Consider the following 23,375-nt stretch of genomic DNA (forward strand, 5'->3'; position numbering starts at 1 on the left):
ACATTCTAGATCTTAAGGCGTGATCCTGCAGAGAGTTACAAGCCCACGGAGAGTGTGTTTACAGAGAAGGCTTCAGAAGGACCATCGATCTCCAGGATTTTGAGACACTCACCGCTTAAAACTTACAGACCACCGAGATCACAGAAAGGAAGGCGGTAGGCGCAGTCTGCTAATTTATAACCAGAGCCTATTGCTTCTCCTGTGACATAAAAAAATAAAATAAAAATAAATAAAAATAAAGTAGACTATTTCTCTATTGCCATGGAATAGAATAGAGAATGTGAGCTAGGCTGGGCGAGCAACTATCTCCTGGAGCCTCAGTTTCCCTTGGTGGCAGGTGGGAGGAGAGCCTCGGGAATGAAATGGGATGATGCGAGTGGGAATGCTTTGTCACGAAGCACATATACTCCCAAGGGGCCACTTTCCGGATAAAAGAAAACACTGGGCGCAGGCAAAAGGGGCACAGGTTTTTGGGCACAGGAATGAAGCTCAAAGAATTTTGTGTTCAGCTGAATCCTTCAAATCTTGCCCCAAAACTGAGTTATTTTGACATCCCCCCTTTTTCTGCTCCACCACCTGGAATCATAAATCATAAACTCTTTCCTCTGTTGCATCAAAAGACCTTCAGAACCCGACCACCTGTCCCCACCTTGAGGGCCGGTGCCATCGCCGCGGGGCTCGGTGCCAAGGGCTCCACGCTGACCTCCCTGCACCTGCACTTCCGGCCAGCAGCCCCCGGCCCCACGGCGGCCCGAGCCACATCGTGTCCCTCCTCTGCTCGGAACCTTGCAGAGGCTGCTCTTCCCAGAGATCTGCCCCTGCCCCCAGTCGCTGCCCTGACCCCATCTCCTACCACATCCTGCGCACTCGGTTCCAAACTCACGAGCCTCCCTGCGGCTCCGCCAGGATGCCAGGGGTGCTCCTGCCTCTGGGCCTTAGTGCCGGCTCTTTGCTCCTTCTAGAGCGTGCACTGCTCAGGTGGCTCCCGTTCTGACCGCGGTGCCAAGAAAGCTGCCATGGCTCCGGATTAGACACCTTCCCAGACTGTGGCCTAGTGGAAGACTGGAAGCCTCCTTGGCGCTCTGCTGCTCTCAGCGGTTCCCGTGCCCACGTCTGACTCCATCACAGTGGCAGAGATGATTCTGATTAGCTGAAGCCTGGGTCCAAATGCTTCCTGAGTCGGGGGCGGAGGCCCTCCGAGGGCACACGGGCCAAGAGTGAGAAGCGAGGTGAGACACAGTTATCAGCAGAAGGCTGCCTGGGTACCTCCTCTGTCCCGAGAACACGGGCAGTGCCGTCCCACCCCCCCGGGGGTAATCACAAGCCCACGCACCCACTGCTCCGTAAGAATACAGCTCCCGTTAGCCCTGGGCCCGGTGAGGAAAGATGAGGAGCAAGCACTCACTGACACGAAACCCAGTCTTCAGCTCAGCCGAAGGCCAGACCTTTGGAAGAAAACCAAATATAAGGGCAAGAAGCCTGTCGCTCTTTTTTTTTTTTTTTTTTTTTTTTTTCTGAAGCCTGTCCCTCTGATCTCTCTCCTCTACTTCCCCGTTTTGTGCCTGTGAACAAGTTACTTAGCCCGTTTCCTCATCGCCGAACTCAGTTTCCTCATCCCTGGCAGGGCTGCCGGGAAAACGAAGTTGGGTCACGCACATAAAGCCCGCAGAACGGTGCCCGGCACGCGGCAAGGACCCACTGATGGTCAACGACGATTACCGTTCTTGGTGTTACCAGCAAGAGGCCAACAACCCACTTAGCGCAGAACGATGTCTTTTTTTCTTTTTTAAGATTTATTTCTTTATTTTAGAGAGAGTGAAAGAGTGAGAGAGAGAGAGAGCACGAGAGGGAGAAGCAGAGGGACAGGGGGAGACAGTCCCAAGCAGACTCCATGGTGAGCGCAGAGCCAGGCTCGGGGCTCGATCTCATGACCCTGACATGACGATCTGAGCTCCGACCGAGAGTCAGATGCTCCACTGACCGAGCCCCCCAGGCGCCCCCCGCTGCAGGACTAAGTCGTATGACAAGAGCCCGAAGTGTGCGACGTGATTTGGCCCGGGACTCTCTATGTCTCCCCGGGGGGAAGGTCTTCCTTGGTCTCAGCACCGGAGACCAGACTGGAGCAGACTGTCGCTAACCAGTCAGCTCGTCGCACTGGTCCTGTCTGGTGCTGGCTCATCAACAGAAGGTCTATGCCGAGCAAAGTGGAAGACGGGGGGAGAGCCGCCCCTAAGGGCGTTGGCATCAACACTCGGAGAGGCTCTGCCCCGTGGTCCAGGTGCCGAACAACGGAAGTGAGCACAGTGACGCGTTCACACCGGACTGCCGCAAACGCCTCCTGGCCCTTTGCCGTCTGACTCCGAAGGTAATGACCCCAACACGGTCGGCTTCAATCCCTGATCTGCCTCCAGCCCCCAAGACTCGATGAGGGCAAGAGGCCCAAGCCCGCCCGGCGGCAGCAGGTCACCCGAGCTTCCGAGCTGAGCTTCTAACGTGACAAAAGCCTGGGGACAGGGAAGAAATGCCCTCCCCGTTGCCAGCCAGGTGGGGTTGACCTGTTCCCCTGAAGGCCCCGGCTTGCGGTTCTGTTTGCTGAGTCCCGTACATCAAGTTTCACATCCTCCAAAGGTTGAGAATCACTGAGCAAGAGAAAGAAAGGAGCCGAAGGGAAGTCTGTAGGCTGGCATCTGAGCCTTCAAGCCACCTTGCCTTTACCATAATGACCAAACTCCAGATGGGACAAGCAGGGGGTTGGGGAGCATGAGTAGAACAGTGCTGCTCGACTATGGGGTTTGACCCATTCTGTATTAAAAACTCACGGCGCCTTGGGGCGCCTGGGGGCCTCAGTCAGTGGAGTGTCTGTCTCTTGATGTTGGCTCAGGTCATGATCTCAGGGTCGTGGGATGGAGCCCTACCTCAGGCTCCACACTCATCAGGGAGTCTGCTCATCCCTCTCCCTCTGCTCTTCCCCCCTGCTCTCCCTGGCTCGCTCTCAAATAAATAATAAATTTTTAAAAATCAAGCTACAGATTCGTTTCCTGCTGGAGGATTAAAGATTGCATGTGTAAAGAAGCATCTGGCACAGGACCTGGTACCTGGTAAGTAGGCGATACACGCGAATTCTGGACGTAAAGCTTGCGTTTCCAGTAGTCTTAGGAAAACTGTAGAGGAGAACGTGGCTGCCTGTCCTTGCAGACTGGGATTCCCCGTCCCCCATTCCCCACCACGCAGCTGTCCCACACACACCCTGACGTCCTGTCCCTCGGCGCCCTGGGGAAGGTTCCAGAGTCAGCAGAAGAGTAGCAGTGCAATTCTCTGCTGAGCTCTCGTGTAGGAAACCTCGTGGTAAACTGGCGAACAGTACACCCCAATCATCACCCGTCTGGCCAAGGGGGCCGAGCTGGACCCTCTCGAGTTGGTTGCTAATTAGCCGATGTTTGCGCGCTCACCATGTCGGGGGAGGAAATGAAAGATCAGAGAGGCCAAGTGACTTGGCCAAGGTCGCTCTGGGGTTATGCTCAAGGTCACAGTGGTGGAGCTGGGATTCGGTTGGGTGAAGGAGACGCCAGTCTTCCTCCGTCACCTGCCCACGCCCTGACTGAGACCCGCTGAGCCTCCTCCACACAAAACACTGCTGAGAACTGGATTGTGTCCCCCAAATTCATACACCAGAGCTTAACCCCCAATGTGTGGAGGTGGGGCCTTTGGGACATAATTAAGGTTAGATAAGTCACGAGGGGTCCCCGTGGTGGGATGAGTGGCTCTAGAAGGAGGCAGAGAGGGAGAGGGAGGGAGAGAGGGAAAGAGAGGCGTGCGAGCTCGAAGTCTCCTCGCCTGGAGACCCAGCGAGAAGGCGGCTGTCTACAGGCCAGGAAGAGCGGCTCACCAGAAACTGCATCAGCGGGAACCTTGACCTTAGGCTTCCAGCCTCCAGAACTGGGAGAAATAAATGTCTGTTGTTTAAGCCTCGCCCATCCGCGGCATTCGTTTCTGCAGCCTGGGCTGGCTCAGAGCTCCACAGAGCCGCCAGGCATGGGGCCTGTCCAGCCTTCCCACCTGCGAACACCGCGCAGACTGATTTACCCGTCCTGGCTCTTAGTCCCCTCGTCTCCATGTGGGACTAGATACACCTGCCTCGCGGCGTCATCCTGGGCACGACGCTAGAAATGCTCAGCATTTGGCAGTACACAGTGAGCTCTCAGGAAGCGTTAGATCAAAACTAGGTGGACGCGGGTCTAAACTGACACTGGGTCATCCCTTCGGGGGGGGAGGGTATTGAAAGTCACTACTTAAGGGACAACCCGGTAGTTCGGACAATCCGAAAGGAAAAATCCATCGGCCCATTTCCATGATTGACGGTAAGCTGGAGAGGGCGACAGGGCGGGAGGTCCCAAGGAAAGGCCCCCAAGCACGGGGCAGGCCTGGGGGTGTGGGGACATGATCCTGGTGCCTGGAATCACGGGGTTCCAGAGAGCTCCAGGCCTCACAGGAGAGAGTGGCATCAAAACCTGGAACCACCTCCTTCTTAAGTCAGGAACCCCTGGGGCCGCATCCTGACCCCCCAGGGGTAGAAGGCAGCCCCTTCTAGAAGGACGTCTGCTTTGCCCAGGTAGCTGGAACCCAGCACTTCAGTCACCCCATGTGCTGCCTCCACGGCCCGGACGTGACCAAGCTGCCTGGACTGTGAGGGACCAAGGGGTCCGGGTCGGGCCTTGCCTGCATCACCATGGCCCAGGGTTTCTGAGAGGCTGACCACACTGTGGGGAGACGATTCTCGGCGTCCTTCCTCCTCGCCCCATACAGGGAGGCCTCAGAGGACACAGTGCCTTCGCCTGGCCATTTGCACTCAGATGCAGGGAACCTAAACCCTCACTGACATTTGCCTTCCTTCCCACACTAGGAAGCAGGTCCAGGGCAACCGACGCCTGTCAGACTCAGAAGGCCTCAGGTCACCGGCCAACAGATGTCCCCACTGTCTTCTTGAGCATTTCCACTGGTGTTTGAGAGCTTCCACAGTGCAGAGCCCTTGTCATGAATGATTTCATTGGGTTTTCAGCAAAACTCTCATGGAACAGGAGATCGGGCTCGGGAAGCCTCGGTGGTTGCCCAGGGTCATCACAGGGCTAGTCAGTCGCGGAGGCACTGCAGTCAGGACTCCAGCCTCTGCAGCCCGCCTGCCTGGGTCCTCACCTCAGACCGTCCACTCAGTAGCGTGTAATTCGGGGAAAATGACTTAACCCCTCTGAGTTTCCATTCCCTCATCTGGAAGACAGGGGAAATCCACTCAAACATGGAAAGATGCTAGAGAGATGCCAAGCACAAGGTAAGCATCTAATAAATGGCATTGACGGTCACCCCCATTTGTCTGACGTCCACGTCCTGGTAACTGTGCATCTGCGTTTTTGTGTGAACGTTCTCTTTGAGTCACTATCTGTGTAACACAGCATTTGGAAGGCTGAGCTAAGAAAGTGGTGCAGTGTTGGCTCTTCCTTCCCCATTATTCCTTAGCCGCATGTCACAGCATTGACAGGGCATTTGCCACCAAACATCTGCATTCTCTGCCAGCCCCAGCTCCCAGAAGACGGTAATTGCATTGTTCTTATCCCAAAGAGACAGCTGAGGACCAAGCAAGTCCACTGCTGGGATATTACTTAGCCAGCCCTGACATCACATAGGGCCGTCCCCAATGCTGAGGACAGGAGGGCGTGAAGGAAGGAGCATCTCCCCAGAGACAAATCTACACGTGGAAATAAAGAAGACGACGTGAGGGAGAGGGTCACAAAGACAAAGTGGAGGAGATTCTGCCGAGGCCTGTCGGGCCCAACGCTGCCCCGGGACACTTCCATGCGTTGTCTCATCGACTGCTCGTGTGTACTTGAGTGAGGCGGTTACTATTATTTCCCTCTCTTTTCACAGATGAGGCTCAGGGACGTCACCTGCTCACGGTCATACAGCTGATAAAAGGTGAAGCTAGCTCCCAGAAGGGGAACTTTTCAGACCTATAGGCTGGGCAGCAAACCTGTTTCCCCAGTGGATGCCATCCAGGGTCCCATGGTGTATTAGCTTCCACTGCTGTGTAACAAGTTACCCTGGACTTCACAGCTTACGGCAACACCCTCTTACTATCTCCTGGTTTCTGTAGGTCAGAAGTCAGGAGGGCGTGGCTGAGGTCTTTCTTCACAGTCTCTTATGGCTGAAATCAAGGTGTTGGCCAGGCTAGGCTGTTACCGGGAAGGTCTGGGGGACAATGTGCTCCCAAGCTCATTCAGGTTGTTGCAGAATCAGTTCCTTGTGGGTGGAGGACTGACGTCACTGCTCCCCCACTGCTCTTAGAGGCCAGGTACAGTCCTTCTTGTGTGACCTCTTCCACCTTCAAACCAGCAAGTCAGGTCCTCCTCATGCTTCCAATCCCTCTGGCTTCTTCTGCTACCAGCCAAGAACACTCTGCTTTGAAAGGCTCATGTGTCACATATGCCCACGTGGGTAAGGTCCCTTCACCATATAACATAACATAATCATGAGAGGGATATTTCATCGTACCCACAATGCAAGAGGAGTGGGTGATATAAAAGCGAGGATCACTGGGAATCATTCTCCCTGTGAGGAACAGAAGATTGGAAAGGAACCCAGGAGTTCTGAGCCTCATTCTCCAGCTTAGACACTTGGGCTATGCTCTGGGATGATGTGGGTGGGAAGCATCTCTATAACTCTGGCTATAGCACCTGCTCCATTTAGGGAATCCTGATCTCAAAACCAAGAGTATGACTCAGCGTCTCTGTGACACATGGTTCATGGAGCCAGTAATAAGCTGCTGAGCTAAGATGATGGAAAGGAGAGCAGTGGAGGAAAACTACAGGCCTCTCTTCTTTTCCTTCCTTCCTCCCTCCATCCCTCCCTCCCTTCCTTCCTGCTTATTCTTACTGGCACCTTCTATGTGCCAGGCGATGTACTAGGTTCTGGTGACAGAGCAGTTAGCAAGTCCAGCAAAATAAAGTATCCACCTGAACTATATGATCTTGAGCAATGGTCAGCAAACTTTTCTGGAAATGGCCAGATAGTAAACCTTACCAGCTTTATAGTCCTCCGCAGCAACTACTCAACACTGCCATTGCAGCAGGAAAGCGACCACAGACAATGGTGCAAGACTCAGAGGGGCTGTGTCCCAATAAATCTTTATTTATAAAAATAAATGGTGGGGGTCTGCAGAACGTACCCAGTCACCCTTGGTCGATGGGGGTAAGACGGAGAACATACAGAGAAATAAATAAGCAAGGTCATTACAGATCGCCGTAAGTCCTTTGAAGGAAATACAAAGGATGGTGCCACAGAACAAATTAGAGGAGGAAGTCATTTCTGTAGATAGGGTGGTCAGGGGAGACAGCGTGAAAGAGAACATGAAGACTCCTAACTCTGGGAAACGAACTAGGGGTGGTGGAAGGGGAGGAGGGCGGGGGGTGGGGGTGAATGGGTGACGGGCACTGAGGGGGGGCACTTGACGGGATGAGCACTGGGTGTTATTCTGTATGTTGGCAAATTGAACACCAACAAAAAATATATTTATTACTAAAAAAAATAAAAAAAAATAAACAGGGACCTAAAAGAGAGGCAAGAAAGAAGCAGGTGACAAAGGAAACAGAGTTCTGGGTAGGACGACCAGCTGGTGCAAAGGCCCTGAGGCAAGAAGGAGCTTGCACTGCCCCAGCCCAGAGAAGAGACCGGACATGATGAGCGAGCCTTCTGCTCCGAGGAGGGCGCTCAACCACGGAGGGCCCGGTGTGCATCCTAACACCCAGCTTAGGAAAGGGCAGTAACTGTCCTGGGCATTGTTCCCCTGAGTTGAAACGACTTCTCCAAAAGGTGGGAAAGCTCACAGAGCCTCAGACAGTCCCCAGAACAGACACTCACTTCTAAAAAACAGTTAAAAACAAAATTTGAGGGGGTGGGGCTGGGTGTGGGTAGGGGGTGAGGGAGAGCCTGCGGTGCTGTCATTGTCATACGCAGAGAGCTCTGCTGGAAGCCCCCGCTAGAGACACCGCCCCTGTTCTGGGCCCTGGCCGCACACTCCAGACAGCCACCTGCAACGACCAGATCAAAGCAAGATGGGGTTCGTTAAGGCTGAGCTCAGTGCCTTCCCCCATCAATTGCAAGTCCCTACATGTCCTATTTAAAAAACAAAACGGAAGCAAAAATAAAGAAAGAAAGTGATCTGAAAGCTCAGAGCCATTGCGACATGGATTTTGCTTTAATGACTCCACTGGAAAATCTTCAGAGCAGGGGGGGTGGGGGGTGGGGGAGGCGTGGGCAGGGGAAGGGGGACTCTGCGGCTAACCAGGCCTCGTCCATAGAAGCAGGGTTTTCTCCGGCTTGTGCTTTGGGTTTTACTCCTGGGCAGGTGCAATGCAGAAGCCTGGGCGGGTCGCTGGGCTTGCCATCCTCGGAGCCCCGTGGGGGTCACAGAGCTGTGGAGCCACCATGGAGCAAGGGGCCTTTCACCAATGCCTACTGCACAATGCCCTGGTGCCCTGTCTACAAGAATTATAGGGCCTGTGTGCATCCCCGGGGCGCAGGGAGCCTTTTCTCTCTTTCTGATCGATCCCCCAGCCCCCAGCAGCCAGCACAGTCCAGAGGGTGAACACACGGTGCTTAACAAAGTGCAGGAACCGCAGCACAAATCAGGAAAGGCTGCCCGGCTGCCCCACGCAGAGGTGGCCCGGAGCCCTCCACACACGCGCGAACCATCTGAAGGATGACCAGCCCACCGCCCAAGGAGTGGAAGCACCGTGGGCCGCAGGCCCAGGAGCAACGACGAAGAAATAAAGAACGCCCCCAGGTGTGGGGAGAATGCTCTGCAAATGGGGGGGCAGAAAGCAAAGGTCCAATTAAAGATTCTAGAGTGGGGCTCAGCAGGGAAGACGCCTGCAGCTGCGTCCCCACAGCTCGGGCGGGGAGGCCCGACCATGATCCAAGCAAAGTCTATGTGCCTCAACGGCAGCCCATCAGATCCTGGAACTGAGACAAAGGACAAGGGACAGTGACCAGAGGGACACCGAGCCGCGAGCCGCGCCGCAGCCCTGCCTCACCCAGGTGCGACGGCCGCGCCCGGCCCCAAAGCCTCGGCGTGTTCCCACGGTGCCCCCGGCACTGCAGGGAGCCCACGAGCCCGGCCGCCCCGGGGCCTGCGTTCTAGAGAAGGGAATCCAGGAAACGGTGGAAACTAGAGCATTTTTTACTGAAAAGAGGACAAAGAAGGAGCCTCGCTGGCCTGCCTGCCTGCGGCGGGTGTACACGGGGAGGTCAGCACTGGGCCTGGGTCACGGATCTGTGGTTGGACGCGCGAGCTCTCCGTCTGGAGGGTCTCAGGCTCAGGAATTCGGGCCAGAGGTTAGAATCTGATAAAGAGTTGGGGTCACAGGCGTGGGGCTCCAGAAGCAGGACAGACAGGGCTGGTGATGCCCACAGAGGACCTCGTCCTGGGGGTCCCTGCTGGACAAACACAAGCCCCCAAGGGACAAGGTGGGGAGAGATCCTGCCCCCAAGGGACAAGGTGGAGAGAGACCCTGCCCCCCACCCCAAGGGACATGGGGGAGAGAGATCCTGCCTCCAAGGGACAAGGTGGGGAGAGATCCTGCCCCCTACCCCAAGGGACACGGCAGAGAGAGATCCTGCCTGAGTGTGTGAATGAGGAGGAACTGCGTCGTTCTGGCCCAGACCCCACCCAGACCCCGGCTCTAGGGGCCAAGACCTGTAATCCCGTTTGCCCTTGAGCAGGGCCCTGGAGCACAAGGCTGGACACCGATGCCGATGCCGTGGATCCTGTCCCCGGGGATGTCTGGCACAAAGTAGGCCCTCACGGATGAACCCTCGTGGACGTGGTCGGATGAACCCGTGGCCTAGCCCTGCTGCACTTCAAGCGGAGGCTGTTTTAAGCCCCCGGCCCTCTGCACGCTCCCTGGGGCAGCTCCGTGGACAGAAACAGAATGTGAGGCCTGTGTGCGATTTACATTTTCTAGTAGCCTCGCTACAAGAGGAAAAGAAATGAAGTTGGTGAAATTGGTTCTAATTGTATATTAAGTCAACGTATTCAAAATATCATCATGATAATTTTGACACGCGGGTAATACAGAAAATCATTAATAACTTGTCACACGGGGATCCCTGGGTGGCGCAGCGGTTTGGCGCCTGCCTTTGGCCCGGGGCGTGATCCTGGAGCACCGGGATCGAGTCCCGCATCAGGCTCCTGGTGCATGGAGCGTGCTTCTCCCTCTGCCTGTGTCTCTGCCTCTCTTTCTCTCTCTGTGTCTATCATGAATAAATAAATAAAATCTTTAAAAAATAAAAAAAAAATAACTTGTCACACGTTCTTTTTTTCCGTACTGAGTCTTTGAGATCCAAGGCGTATTTTACATGTGGAGCACAATAAGAGGAGCCACAGTCACGGGCTCAGTAGCCACCTACGGCTTGAGGCTCCCATGTTATCTAGAACCTAGGATTTCAAGGGAAAACCAGTTTTGGAAACCTAGAAAAAAAATCATTCCAAACCATGCAAATAAAGCCCAAAAGAGGTCAGAAAAATAATAAATTATTCGGATCGGGGGGGGCTCAGTCGGTTGAGGAGCTGACTCTTGGTTTCAGCTCAGGTCATGATCTCAGGGACGTGGGATTGAGCCCCACGTCGGGCTCCAAGCTTAAGTCTGCTTGAGATTCTCTCTCCTTTCCCTTTGCCCCTTCCTCCACCTCTCTCTCTCTCCCTTTCTAAAATGAATAAATAAATTTCTTAAAAAATTGCTCGGATCATAAGAGCACCTTGCTCCTTGCATCGCTCTGAGTGCGTACGCCATACTTGTACACGCTCAGCGGAGGGCCTGGTACTTAGATTTATGACGCCAACAGGCCAAATGCAACTCCAAATGGAGTCTAAATTCTTACACGGTTATATAAAATTGCACTTGAAGTGTGACGTGGATGCACTTAAGGTATCTTGTGTGATGCGGGAGGCGGCCTCCAAAACCCTGAGTTCCTAAGGGTTAGAAAGATAGCAAGCGTGCCTGCAGCCGGCAGGCCTGGCATGTGCAGGTGAAAAGAAATGGAATATCCGGCTGAAGCGGGGAGCTGAGGGCCAAGGAGCCAGACAAAAACCATCCTGCTGACAACATACATTTTTCAAAAAATAGCAAATTTGCACAGCACCCTCGATGCAATGAATAAGATTTGCTTTTTTTTTCCTGCCTGTCGAGCCACTTATTAATCATAACATATTATTGCTCTGCTAGTTCAATATGTGCAGTGAAACACCAGGATCCAGCTGAGAACAGAACTGAAGAGAGCGAAATTGGACGGCAAGAAAAGAGCAAAATTAACGTGGGCCTAAGTAAAGGGGGGGGGGGGGGATCCTCCATCCTCTTACAACTGATTTTCACAGCGATCAGCGAAGTAAAGGGCGAGCTCGAATCAAACATTGGTGCAGCTACTACTTTCTACCCCGGGCTTCTCGGCTAGGGGTCCACGCGGCGCTGAGGCCCAGCGGAGCCGCCACTCTGGGCTCGGCCCACACAGCTCCCAGGCAGCGGCGCGTCGGCGTCCTCAGCGGCGGTGCAGGTAGGAGGTCAGACTTGGGCGGCCCAGAAGGGACGCATCCGAAGGGAGGCTGAGGCTGGAAAGCATTCTTTTTTTTTTTTAATTTTTATTTATTTATGATAGTCACAGAGAGAGAGAGAGAGAGAGGGGCAGAGACACAGGCAGAGGGAGAAGCAGGCTCCATGCACCAGGAGCCCGACGTGGGATTCGATCCTGGGTCTCCAGGATCACGCCCTGGGCCAAAGGCAGGTGCCAAACCGCTGCGCCACCCAGGGATCCCATCGAAAGCACTCTTGGCACAGCAGAAAGGACGTTCGGGGTCGTAGCAGAGCATCAATGACAAGAAAGAAGGTGGGTCACAAGTGCTGGGGGGCACCTCCCGAGACTTCAAAAGGAGCGAGAGAACCGACGGGAGAAAAGGATTTACACACACTCACGCGCGCACACACACCCCCTCAGAGAGGAATCAAAGTCCCTAAGAAGTGAGTCTATACCTGGCTGCGCTCAAAAGGAGCTTCAGGGGCAGGTGAGTTCCCAGAGCATCGTGAGGGCTCCAAGCGGATGAGTGGAGCGCGGCCACCACGAGAGGCCCCGAGCCCCCCCCCGTTCGCAAAGCCCCCTGCGCCTCCGCGACGCGTTTCCCCCACAGGATGGACTAGAAAGACCAGACCAAGTGCCAGGGCCTCACTGTGGATTGACCGCCGCCCATCAGGGCGCTGCACTCTCAGATCATCGCTCGGGGTCCTTGGTACCAGGCCCGGCGTCGTCTGCGAGGGGGCACCGCTCGGCCTCCGCCTCCCTGCAGTCCGCCGGGGCTTCAGCCCTTGACTTCAAAGGCCAAGACGTGGCTCACAGATGCAGGCACGGCCCCGGGCTGCCGATCGCTCCTGGGCCTGCCTGTGCAACACTCACACACGTGACTTTTTTTTAAAGCATCTTAAAATCCTACGGCACAAGGGGCGCGTATCCAGCCACGCTTGATGGAATTAGAAATATGTTGGGGTTGGCACATGCAAAGCTGCGTGTTCTCCTTCCTGCCAAAGATGGGAGATGATTGACGGAATGGGAACAGGAAGCGGGCTTGCCAGAACGGATCTAAAACGGGCCGGGCGTCCTTGGTGGAGCGGCGGCGCTGTACTTGAGAAAAGGAGCAAACACGAGTGTCCGCACGGTTCCCGGCTCCTTCTAGTCACTTCGGGGAAACGCACGAGGACGGGGCACACACGGAGTCCAGTTCTACCCCCGGGAGATTAGCTGGGTATGTTGGAAAGTGGGGTGACCGTCGCCCGGGTCGGGTCACCAGAGAGCATGCACAAGGTGGCCCCCGGCCTGCCTCCTGCTAGAATGTTCTGGGGGCAGCGCAGCCGCTTAGACATGGTTCGGGTGATACGTATTGATGGCTCGTCAATGCTGCATGCCAGGCACTGTGTTAGGGACGGGGGGTGGGAGAATGGGGGGCTCAGGGCAGGCAGGCCATGGCCCCATCCTCTGAGTTGCCTCTGATGCAGCAGGGGAGGGGGCAGAGAGGGAAACAGGGGCCACGCTACTCTGCTGTAAGAACTGTTTCCGTGGCAGGTCCAGGGGTCACGCTGGAGGTGAGCCTGCCCCAGGTTTGGGCTGGGTGACGGGAAGGTGTCTCAGACGTTCAAGCTAAGAACCGAGGGTCCATAGCAGATGAAGAAGTGATGGAGCCGGAGTCCTGGCGGGGGGCAGGGTGGTGGCGCTCACAGGGGCCGCGGGCCGTGGCAAGCTCCTGGAGCACCGTACGGTTGTGCCCCTAGGGTGCCGGCGGCGAGAGGAAGGGGCAGGAGATAAAGCCACGGGGGCCAGGTCCTCCAGAGCCACGGATGCCCAGCTAAGAAGCCTGGGCTTCACCCTGAGGGCAACAGGAAACTGCAGGTGTGCCAAGTGGGGGAACCTTGGATGAACATGTGGAGTTTTGTGTGTGTGTGTTTTTTAAGATTTTTAAAATCTATTTTAGAGAAAGCAGGAGAAAGAGAGAGAGATCACAAGCAGCGGAGAAGGGCAGAGGGAGATGCAGACCCCCCCACTGAGCAAGGACCCCCCCCACCACCGCACGCAGGACTCGATCCTGGGTCCCTGGGATCATGACCTGAGCCAAAGGCAGACGCTTAACCGACTGAGCCACCCGGGCGCCTGACCATGTGTTTCAGAACGAATAGTCTGGCTGCAATGTGGAGGGTGAGGTGGAGATGGGTCAGATACACACAGATTCAGAAATTCAGCAGACAAGGGGCATTAGAAATCTTGCCCGAGCCCCTGGCCTTGTACGTGAGGCACAGAAAGAGGACGAACCCGCTCAAGCACGTAACGCTGGGTTGTGCTAAGCAGGCCAGGCGGGTCTCGGATTCAGGTGCACAGACTGCATTTACGGAACTGAGGAGTCGCCGTGTCCCCTTCCCACTTGGAAAGTCACCAACAGGCACATTTTCTCTGGGGCACGCAGCCCAGCACGCCGAGCTCAGGGGTTTACGTGCCACGGTCTGGCGTAGAAAGGGCTCCCGCCCACGCTGTCTCGCAGGATCACGAGCATCTCACACTCCCGGCCCACGTGGCCTTGAGTGGAAGCTCGCCTGAGACCTGCAACACGGACACGGGGAGCCAAACCTCTGCCTTGAGGGGCCCCCCAACCCCCCAGACATGCTGGTCTCGGCCATTCCCCTCCCGTAAGTGCAGGTCTGCAAAGGGCCCGGGAGCAGCGTGAATTTTACTAGGTTTTCCTGCCGCAGAGGGGGATCTTGATGCAGGAAAACCAAGCAGGCCAGAAAAACCTGGGGCTAGTGGGTCTCACCGGGCATCCAAGACACTGACGGGCACTGAGGGGGGCACTTGACGGGATGAGCACTGGGTGTTATTCTATGTGTTGGCAAATTGAACACCAATAAAAAAATAAATTAAAAAAAATAAAATAAAAGACACAGACTGCTGGCTCGGCTGCTCCTGTCGGCTCCCGCCCACGCTGGCTCCAGGGGCTGAGTTAGGACAGCGGGGACTGAGGTCACTGACCAGAGGAAGGCTGTTCGGCTCGGGATACGCCAGCCCTCTCGCCTGGGACCCACGTGAACCGGGGGGTGAAATCCCCCATACGACAAGCCAGGCAGCGGGCTGGGATGAAGGGGGGCCGGGTCGGGGGACGGCTGATGTATTATTGGAGAACTGGGGGGAGAGATTTATTCTGCACGCACCGACCCCGCTGACATTGGCCAAACACCTGTGCACGGGCGGGGGTTGCCAGGTTCCCATTTTAGGACAGCCGGGAAAACCTCCTCGCCCTCAGATACGGCCCCCACGCCTCCTGCGATCCCACCCGCTGGAGACCCGCTTGGGTTGATCCGCGTCACCACGATGAGAATACCTCTCCGTGAATATAAGGGGTCACGAGCACTGGGTGATATGCTAGATGTTGGCAAATTGAACTCCAATTAAAAATAAATAAATAAAGGCAGTGAACCTACAAAAAAAAAGGGGGGGCTCACTAGCCATCATCAAACCCTAGCAGGAGCAACTGAAAATCAGATTTACTCTCCACGCCAAGCCCACTGAGGATAAAGGGGTTGGGACGTGGAGAGAGCAGAAGAGGAAGGGGGCATTTGGGGGCCGGGCCCACGGAGGGAGGCGTTGGGCAGCAAAATCGTGTAGCCCTGGAAGGCCGGGGAGGGGGCGCGGGCTGGAGGTGGGCTGCGAAAAGGGATGGGATCATTCCAGAGGGAGCACGTTAAGCAGCCACATATGGACACAGACTAGCTTTCCTGGAGGCTACTTGTTCTAAATATATAACAAGTCTGGCTGAGCCCCTGCCGCCCCCACAGCTGTCGAATCCATTTCCTAGGGCCACCTGGGGATTATGGAGACAACATCCCTTTGTCTTCCCCGGAAACACTGGGAAGGAAGCTTGGTCAGAGTCGCTTTGGGTTTTGCCCGGGAGGTTTGGAGAATCCTTAGAAACCCCTCAGATTCCCCAGTGAGGAGGGTTTAGGTCCTTCCTTCCCCGGGCCTGGTTCACTGCCGGCAGGACGGAGAATTCAACGTGAAGCTTCCTTCTACTTTTCCAATCGTGGGTTGTTTTTCCCTCTAAAGTACTACGTGGCTGTGTCCTGGGGCCGAAAGCAATTTCAAGCATTTTATTCCAAGAGGATGGGAGAGAGGGTGAAGGAGGAGGTCACTTCTCTGGTTAAAAATACCCCTTCCGTGACCTCCAACCCATCCCTGCTGTCAGTCCCTCACACACTCGTCGTGAGAGCCGTGGCATCCCACGGGGACTCTTTCACCAGGGGCAAAGGTGCACAAGCGTCTGTAGCAACTCAGAGTCTTCCAAGAAACTCAAAGACCCTAACTCCCCTGATCTCACAGAACCCTACGGGACTGTCTTCACTGGACGGGGCAGACCACTGTTGGGTGGTTGTGATCAGGCCGGGATAACGAAGGGGATGCTTGGGTCCTTGGCTGTGTTCCATGCGGTCACTGGGGACAGGGGTTCCCGGGTGAAGCCATTCTTCAAGACCCAATAATGGGGCACCTGGGCGGCACAGCTGGTGGGGAGGCCGACGCTTGGTCTCGGCTCTACTCTCAGGGTCGTGGGATGGAGCCCTGCAAGGGCTCTGTGCTCAGGGTGGAGTCTGCTTAAGTGTCTCTCTCCATGGGCCCCTTCCCCCTGCTTCCTGGCTCGTGCTCTCTCTCTTAGAAATCGATAAATGTTTAAAAATACAAAAACAAAAGCAGAAAACAAACAAACAAACAAAAAAACCCATAATAGGTTCTGGGCATAATATCCAGGCAAGGGATAGGTGGGACCCAGAAACACAGAGTTCCCAGGGCAAAGCTCAGTAACATCTGGATCAGGAACCAGGTAGCCAGAAGGAGAACAGTTCCACAAACATACCAAATCTCCTTCTACCCCAGGGCCTTTGCACACGCTCTCTCCTCTACATGTAATGTCTTCTCTCGGCTCAATATTACCAACACTCCAAGCGTCAGCCAAGGCAAAGCCTTCCCCAACCCCTTCCCAGCCTCTACCTGCCAAGTCAGGTTGGTTGTTTTTGTGATTCACACTCAAGTGACCCTACTTCCCCCCGCAGATTGCCTCTCCTGGGTCTCATGTAACTGAATTATGCCCTTTCCTCCCTGCCAGGCTGACCCGCCTAGAGGCCAAGGGTCTGTGTCTCCTGTGTGGTGTAGAACCCGGCACGTGGTGGGTGCTAAAAAGCAGAGCAGAGCATAATGTGTCACCACGAGACACGGAGGGACAACGCTACAGGAGTGCAAACAAGACCACACTCTGGGAGGAAAGGGAGAAATTTAATTCAGCTATCCAGTGCCATTCTAACTCAAACCACGGAGGGCTGAAGGAGACTTAACAAAAAAATACATGCAACGCCCCCCCCCCCCCCGCCAAAAAAAAAGAGAGAGAGAGAGAGAGAGAGAAAGAGAGAGAAAAGGATAAAATAGTTTCAGGAATGAGGGCTAGAAGAAAAACCAAATCAGATGAACAGTAGGAATAAAGTGAAACCACTCAACTCACACAAACTAAAATGGCTCGTTCCTTCAAGGACAAAGAAATTGGTGACCTGCTCTGAAAAATGACAAGCAGTACTGATTCCTGGAAACACCCACCGAATAGAATAGTCACGAGGTTAATATTAAGTCTTTGGGGGGAAAAAAAACCCACACCCTGTTATAAGGGTGGTAACGCGGTAGAAATAAGACCATATTTGCAGTTGGAACATCCAGGGCTCAAGGCCGAGGACGGCCACGATGCAGCCGGTTCCCCCGGAGCATCCCTTACACCCTGAGCTCCCGCCCGGGGACACGGTGAGGGGCTCCCCTCTTGCATCTGCTCCACAGGGAAGAGCAGGGAGATGTTCCCCACCACCTTCCCTAAACCAGATGGCCGGAAACGCTTTTTTTTTTTCTTTTTCCCCATCAACGTATCCACTTGGGTGTCAAAATGCTCCTTAGGAAGGTTTTCAGAAGCGAAGCGGGTAACTGCTTGGATGCAGCAAATCATTTCCCCTCAGGAGGAGAGCAGCTGCTGAGGCCGGGCCCCTGCAGCCCCGGGAAGGGGCGATCCTGGGGGGTTGGGGGGCAGTGAGGCCGGAGCCTGGAATGCACACCCCCTTGGCTCAACAACATCACAATGTCCCCCGTTATGAGGCTCCCACTCTCCTGAAAGCCCCACAGCCCGACGCGGGACTCCTGGCAAATTCTTAGGGAGGTCGTTTTGGTCTGTTTGCCTGCAGGGTAGAGGGATGTTCCCTGCCCTGGGGGAGCCTTACCCCCGAGACTCGATCTGGGCCAACACGCAGGCTCCGGGAGCGTGCTGGGCAGAAAACGGACCTGGACGTGTCTCCACCGCCAGCCCCGGGACCCGGGAGCACATGAGGTTATAGGGCAAGGGGGAGCTGAAGGCGCAGGTGCAGTGCAGGTTCCTAACTGGCAAGATAGTACCTGGATGGGCAGCGGGCCCAACGTAATCAAAAAGGATGCGTACGAGGGCAGGAGGGGCCGGAAAAGGCATTGGGGGTTGGGGGGTGGGATTTGGGGAGCGGTGGGAGTGATGGGACGAGGGAAGGCTTCACCCACGCGCTGACTCTGCAGCTGGGGGCAAAGTCAGGAACGGATGCAATCCCGAGCCCAGGCAAGGGAGCTGCTGACGCTTGCTTTTCGTCCAGGGAGACCCAGGTCCAGGCTCCGACCTACAGACTGTAAGGTAATAAATTTGGGTTTCTTGAGTCGATGAACTCGTGATGCCTTGTCCCAGCAGCTGTCAGGAACTGAAGGGAGCTGCCGGCCCCGAAGTCCCAGCACTTGTGACCGGACCTGGAGGCGCAGTCCTCGAGATGCAGCGGGAAGTGGTGGTGGGGGGGACTAGGACCCCATCCGATGTGACCTGTCCCTACAAGGAGACCCTGGGACGCTGACACACACGGGGAAGACCACGTGAGGACGTGGGGACAAGATGGCCAGCCACACGCCGGGGTGGGGGGGCCTCAAGAGGAGACCAGGCCTCCGACCCCGAGCCTCAGACTCCTGGCCTCCAGCGGGAGGCGACGGGCCAGCGCGCGGCTTGGGCGGCTCGGTGTGCGCTGCTCCGTTAGGCAGCACCTGCAGGTTAATGCAGCAGCCACACGGCGCCACACATGGGGCTGCAGAGAATCCAGCCGGGGACCCCAGGCGGAGGGCCCTAACCCGGGCAGAGGGCCTGTTGATGCCCCCGGGCAGGGCAGCCCAATGAGCGGCGCGGCCACTGGACACAGGACGCCAGCAGTGGTCTGCAAACCAGAAGACACAGGGCCGGATGCTCAGGGAGCAGGAGCTGAGGCCACCTCCCTCCCGGGCTTGTTCCATCAGGGACTGGTCGAGTGGCAGTGATTCCTTTGAGCAGCTCAGGGGGGCCGTGTGGGGGGCACGTCTATGCCAGGTGCCCCGTGGGGCTTCCCCAGGACACTGGATTTTGCTCTGTTCAAACTTTGCTCTGGGACTAGCGGCTGCTTCTCTCCTTGACTTAGTTGGTAGACGTCCCACGACGTAACACCCCATTTGTATGAACACCACAACCTCGGTCACCAAAGTTGGTAAGAATCAAGCTCTATCCCTTTTTTAAAAAAAAATATTTAATTTATGTATCCATGAGAGATGCAGAGAGAGAGGCAGAGACACAGGCAGAGGATGACGCAGGCTCCACGCAGGGAGCCCGACGTGGGACTCGATCCCGGGACCCCGGGCTCACGCCCTGGGCCGAAGGCAGCGCTGAACCGCTGAGCCACCCAGGGATCCCCTCCATCCCTTTTTCATCTTAAGTTATTAAAAGGAAAGTTCTCTTCTAGTTCGGGAGGTTTGGGGATTGCCGGGAGGCGCATCTCTAACCTGCGATGATTACTAATCGCGAGCCGACGCCGCGGGGCCGGGCGGCTGCATGGAGGGGGCAAGGTCCTGCTAAGCAAACGCCAAGGGTAAACAGCGTCGCAGGAACCTGTTTCACCTGCTCAAGAGAACAAACGGGCCTCAAGTAACTTAGCGCCGCTCATCTGCATCCCGACACTTAACCTGCCTTTATAATTAGGTTTATTTATGTATTAAAGGAGACTCACCCAAAATTCTCCATAAAATTAGTTCTGATTAAACAATGTATGTCCCTTAGGGATAAAACACAGATCATACCAATGCCCAAAGAAGAAACTAGAGATCGTCCATAACAACGCCACCTGCAAATAAGTACCAGTCATCGTCTCTCCTCCACTTTCACCCCACTTGCCTCCCTCCCCCAACCTTTGATGGACGACGTCGGAGCCAGGTCGACCCGGATTCTAATCCTGCCTTCACCACGTACTTGCTGTATCACGGTGAGCAGATCTTCACCTACACAGGGAACTAAGAGCAGTGTCCACTTTACATGCTGTCATCCAAAGAGGTGATGGGCCTCTCCTCCAACTGCAGCGCCCTGTGCAGAGCAAACACCCCACAAATGCTGCTGCGGGGCTTCGGAGCTGCACGGGAGGCGTTCGTGTGGCAGCTGCTGCTGCTGGAAAGGTCTGCGGAAGTCCAGTCCAAGTCGGCCGGCCGGCCCGGGCATCCGGGAGCTTGCAAATGGGGAGAATTCCAATATCCCTCCACGATACGAGTGGCTTCAACTGTTTGTATAAAGAAGAACGCTATAGGTCGGCAAATCGAACTCCAGTTTAAAAATATACAAAAAATAGGGCAGCCCCGGGTGGCCCAGCGGTTTAGGGCCGCCTTCGGCCCAAGGCGTGATCCTGGGGTCCCGGAATCAAGTCCCACGTCGGGCTCCCTGCGTGGAGCCTGCTTCTCCTCTGCCTGGGTCTCTGCCTCTCTCTCTCTCTCTCTCTCTGTGTGTGTGTCTCATGAATAAATAAATAAAATCTTAAAAAAATACAAAAAATTAATAAAAACATAAATAATAAATAAATAAATAAATAAATAAATAAATAAATAAATAAAATGGCTTAGGCTGAACCCCTGCCTTTCCTCTGGGAGTCTGGGATCTGGGTACGTGCCAGGGAGCAGGTGTGCCTGCACGAACAGCCCCCATTAAAAACCCCCAGGCACCGAGCCTCTGAGTTTTCCCGGTTGACATTCCACACGGGTTGTCACAACTCATCGCCAGAGGAAGTAAGTACAGGCCTCGCGGCTCTACCGAGAGGGGCCCTCTTGGAAGCTCGCCCCTGGTCTCCAAGATTGTGCACCACACACTTTGTTTCTGCGATGATTTTGCATCGGATCCTTCTGCTGTAATAAATCATAGCTATGGGGACAACTACACCCAAGTCCCATGTCTGGGGGTAGAGGAAAACCGTCACACCTTGGGGTTCTCTTGGGGACCTCCCAACACGTGAACATGTCTCTGGAGTTGGGCTGTGGATTCTAAAATTTTCTTTTTTTTTTTAATTTTTATTTATTTATAATAGTCACAGAGAGAGAGAGAGAGAGGCAGGGACACAGGCAGAGGGAGAAGCAGGTTCCATGCACCGGGAGGCCGACGTGGGATTCGATCCCAGGTCTCCAGGATCACGCCCTGGGCCAAAGGCAGGCGCCAAACCGCTGCGCCACCCAGAGATCCCGATTTTTTAAAACTTTCTTTTTTTCTTTTTTTTTCTTTTTTTTAAATTTTGGGCTGTGGATTCTAACGCCACTTCTGGCAGGACTCGGAGGGTGGAGGGCCGCCTCCAGTGCAGGATCTAAAGAGCCTTCAGTAAAGAGCTATTGTTAAGGTGTGAGCAGGGTCTAAGGAAAACGGTGGGGAGCTAGCGCAGGATCCTGGGGCCAGCAGGGGCTACTTGTGACAACTGGAGAAGTGGCAGGGGTCAGGAGCAGTGGTCGGTAATCATCACTATTATTATGTTGACTACAGATGTGGCTTTCATGTGATTATTTCTCTGCTGCTTTACAGCCATCCCCAAATAATATTCACTCTAGAAAGAGAAGGAAAGAGGGAGGGAGGAAAAGAGGTGGGGAGGGGGGAAGGAAGGTAGGAGGAAGGATCAATTCTTGGCTCTTTATATTTTGATTCTTCTCTTACCCTGTCCTTATACAAGTGTTTCCAGAATCTTATACCCAAGGGCCATCCTGAGATGCGAGCTCCAGTTGATCAGCAAAGGGCCCTGACTGCCTTTATGTTCATCCCATGGCGCAATTCATGCCACCTCTCTTGGCAGCGTTGTCACGAAGCGGCTGCCCCGTCAAATCCCAAGTGAGGTTGAGGCCTCCTCTCTTCCCCAAGCCTGAGCCTGGGCCCCAAACCCCGAACCCAAGTTTAAGAGAAGACGGTAGACGCCCTGCATGGTGGGCGAACGGGCAGGTGTGATTTCTCCTGGCCCTCTGAACTCCCTGTGTGGGGCACGGCTACCTAGCACGCAGTACTTTATATAAACCCTGCTCCCCCTCCTCCCTCCACCGCGCCCCCATTCATTCCCCAGAGAGAGTGGAAGCAGGAGGTATATACATGAGACTATAAATTGAAGTAAATCAAAGACAGGCCTTGGGTAATGAGGCAGCTGGGAGCCCCAGGGAAGCTCAGAAGTGTCCAGAATGCTTGAGACGTTGGTAAGAACTGAAAGGCCCAAGTCTCCCAAGAGGGGAGGCCAAATGGCTCCAACCCGAGAGCAATAATGAAGGACAAAATCAGGTAAAGGAGAGATAAAGGGCAATACATCTGGGTAGCCGATGCCGGAGGGCATTTTGAAGGGAAGCCAGAGGCAGAAACACAGGGAGAAGAGAGCCAGCTCCTCAAACTCCCCGGTTGCCCACAGCAACCCGCTTCCTGGTGGTCATTTACATAATGTTGCAATTGTCACTGCCGCCGCCTGCTCCTGCAAAGGGAGGCCCCGCATCAGAGGACGCACTATAACCGCGCAGGTTCATTCAACTCTCATTAACCACTGGCCAAATAAAACCCACTTAATCACCTACTTAACTTGGACGTGGAGTACAGAGGCCTATTTTGTTTGGAAGGAGCTTCCGAGGAGCAGCGGGCCACACCCCACACCCTCGCGGCCAGGACTGGCCTGCGCCCATGGGCATGGGCCCTCCTGGAGCCCCAGGGAAGGCGGGCAGCGCCCCGCAGGGTGGCCGCTCGCTCGGGCTCTGGGCTGGAGCACGCCAACACCGCCGAGCCTCCCTTTCCTCTCCTGTAAAATGAGGAGAAGAGAGAATCCAACGTGTAAAATCGTGGTGAGGATTAAGTGAGATGATGTGAACGTCCTGGCACATTCCATCAACACGAATGGCCAGTACCTTGACTATTGGTGCCACTCCTGTCACCATGACGCCAGGTGGCGACTCTAAAGACAGTACTTTCATGTCCAAGATAACACTCATCTGAGCAACGGATTTAACTCCTCTGCCTGAATCTACTGATGCCTTCAAACAGCTTAACTGAGCTTTTCTGGATATTAACACAGCCTGCTGGCCAAGATAACCACATCCGAGGGCCAGATTTGGCCAAATGACTGCGTATGAGAGGCAGCGAGGCATTCTAGGATCCAGTTTCAATTCACGAAATAGGGAGCAAAGAAGATCTTCACTGGGAAGAGTTCCCTCTGGGTCAACACACACACAAACACACGTTATTCTGTAATGGGAGCTGTTGCCTGCTTCTATTAGTGGGTGCACAATATGAGTGTTCCTTAGGTAAGTAGAAAACCTTTGAATCAGGGAAATCAAATTTCTCTTCTGTCTCTTACTTTCATCATCCTACCGTACAACTGTTACTTTCAAGTTCACGCGATGGTCCTAAATGGCTACCAGAGCTCCAGCCATCACAACTA

At 54.8% G+C, this 23,375-nt stretch overlaps 1 protein-coding gene and 1 long non-coding RNA gene across 5 annotated transcripts in view; one reads left to right on the top strand and one right to left on the bottom strand.

The window, feature by feature from the left end:
• The window catches only part of KAZN (kazrin, periplakin interacting protein), a 1,010,042-nt gene that overhangs the window by 822,744 nt on the left and 163,923 nt on the right, over positions 1-23,375 (bottom strand). The window lies entirely within an intron of this gene.
• LOC144313541 (uncharacterized) lies at positions 12,577-14,466 on the top strand. The gene is made up of 3 exons (XR_013379177.1): positions 12,577-12,832; positions 13,356-13,473; positions 13,556-14,466. It is a non-coding gene; the product is annotated as an uncharacterized LOC144313541 (long non-coding RNA).

The sequence above is a fragment of the Canis aureus genome, chromosome 5, assembly GCF_053574225.1.
Source record: "Canis aureus isolate CA01 chromosome 5, VMU_Caureus_v.1.0, whole genome shotgun sequence".
NCBI classification, from domain to species: domain Eukaryota; kingdom Metazoa; phylum Chordata; class Mammalia; order Carnivora; family Canidae; genus Canis; species Canis aureus.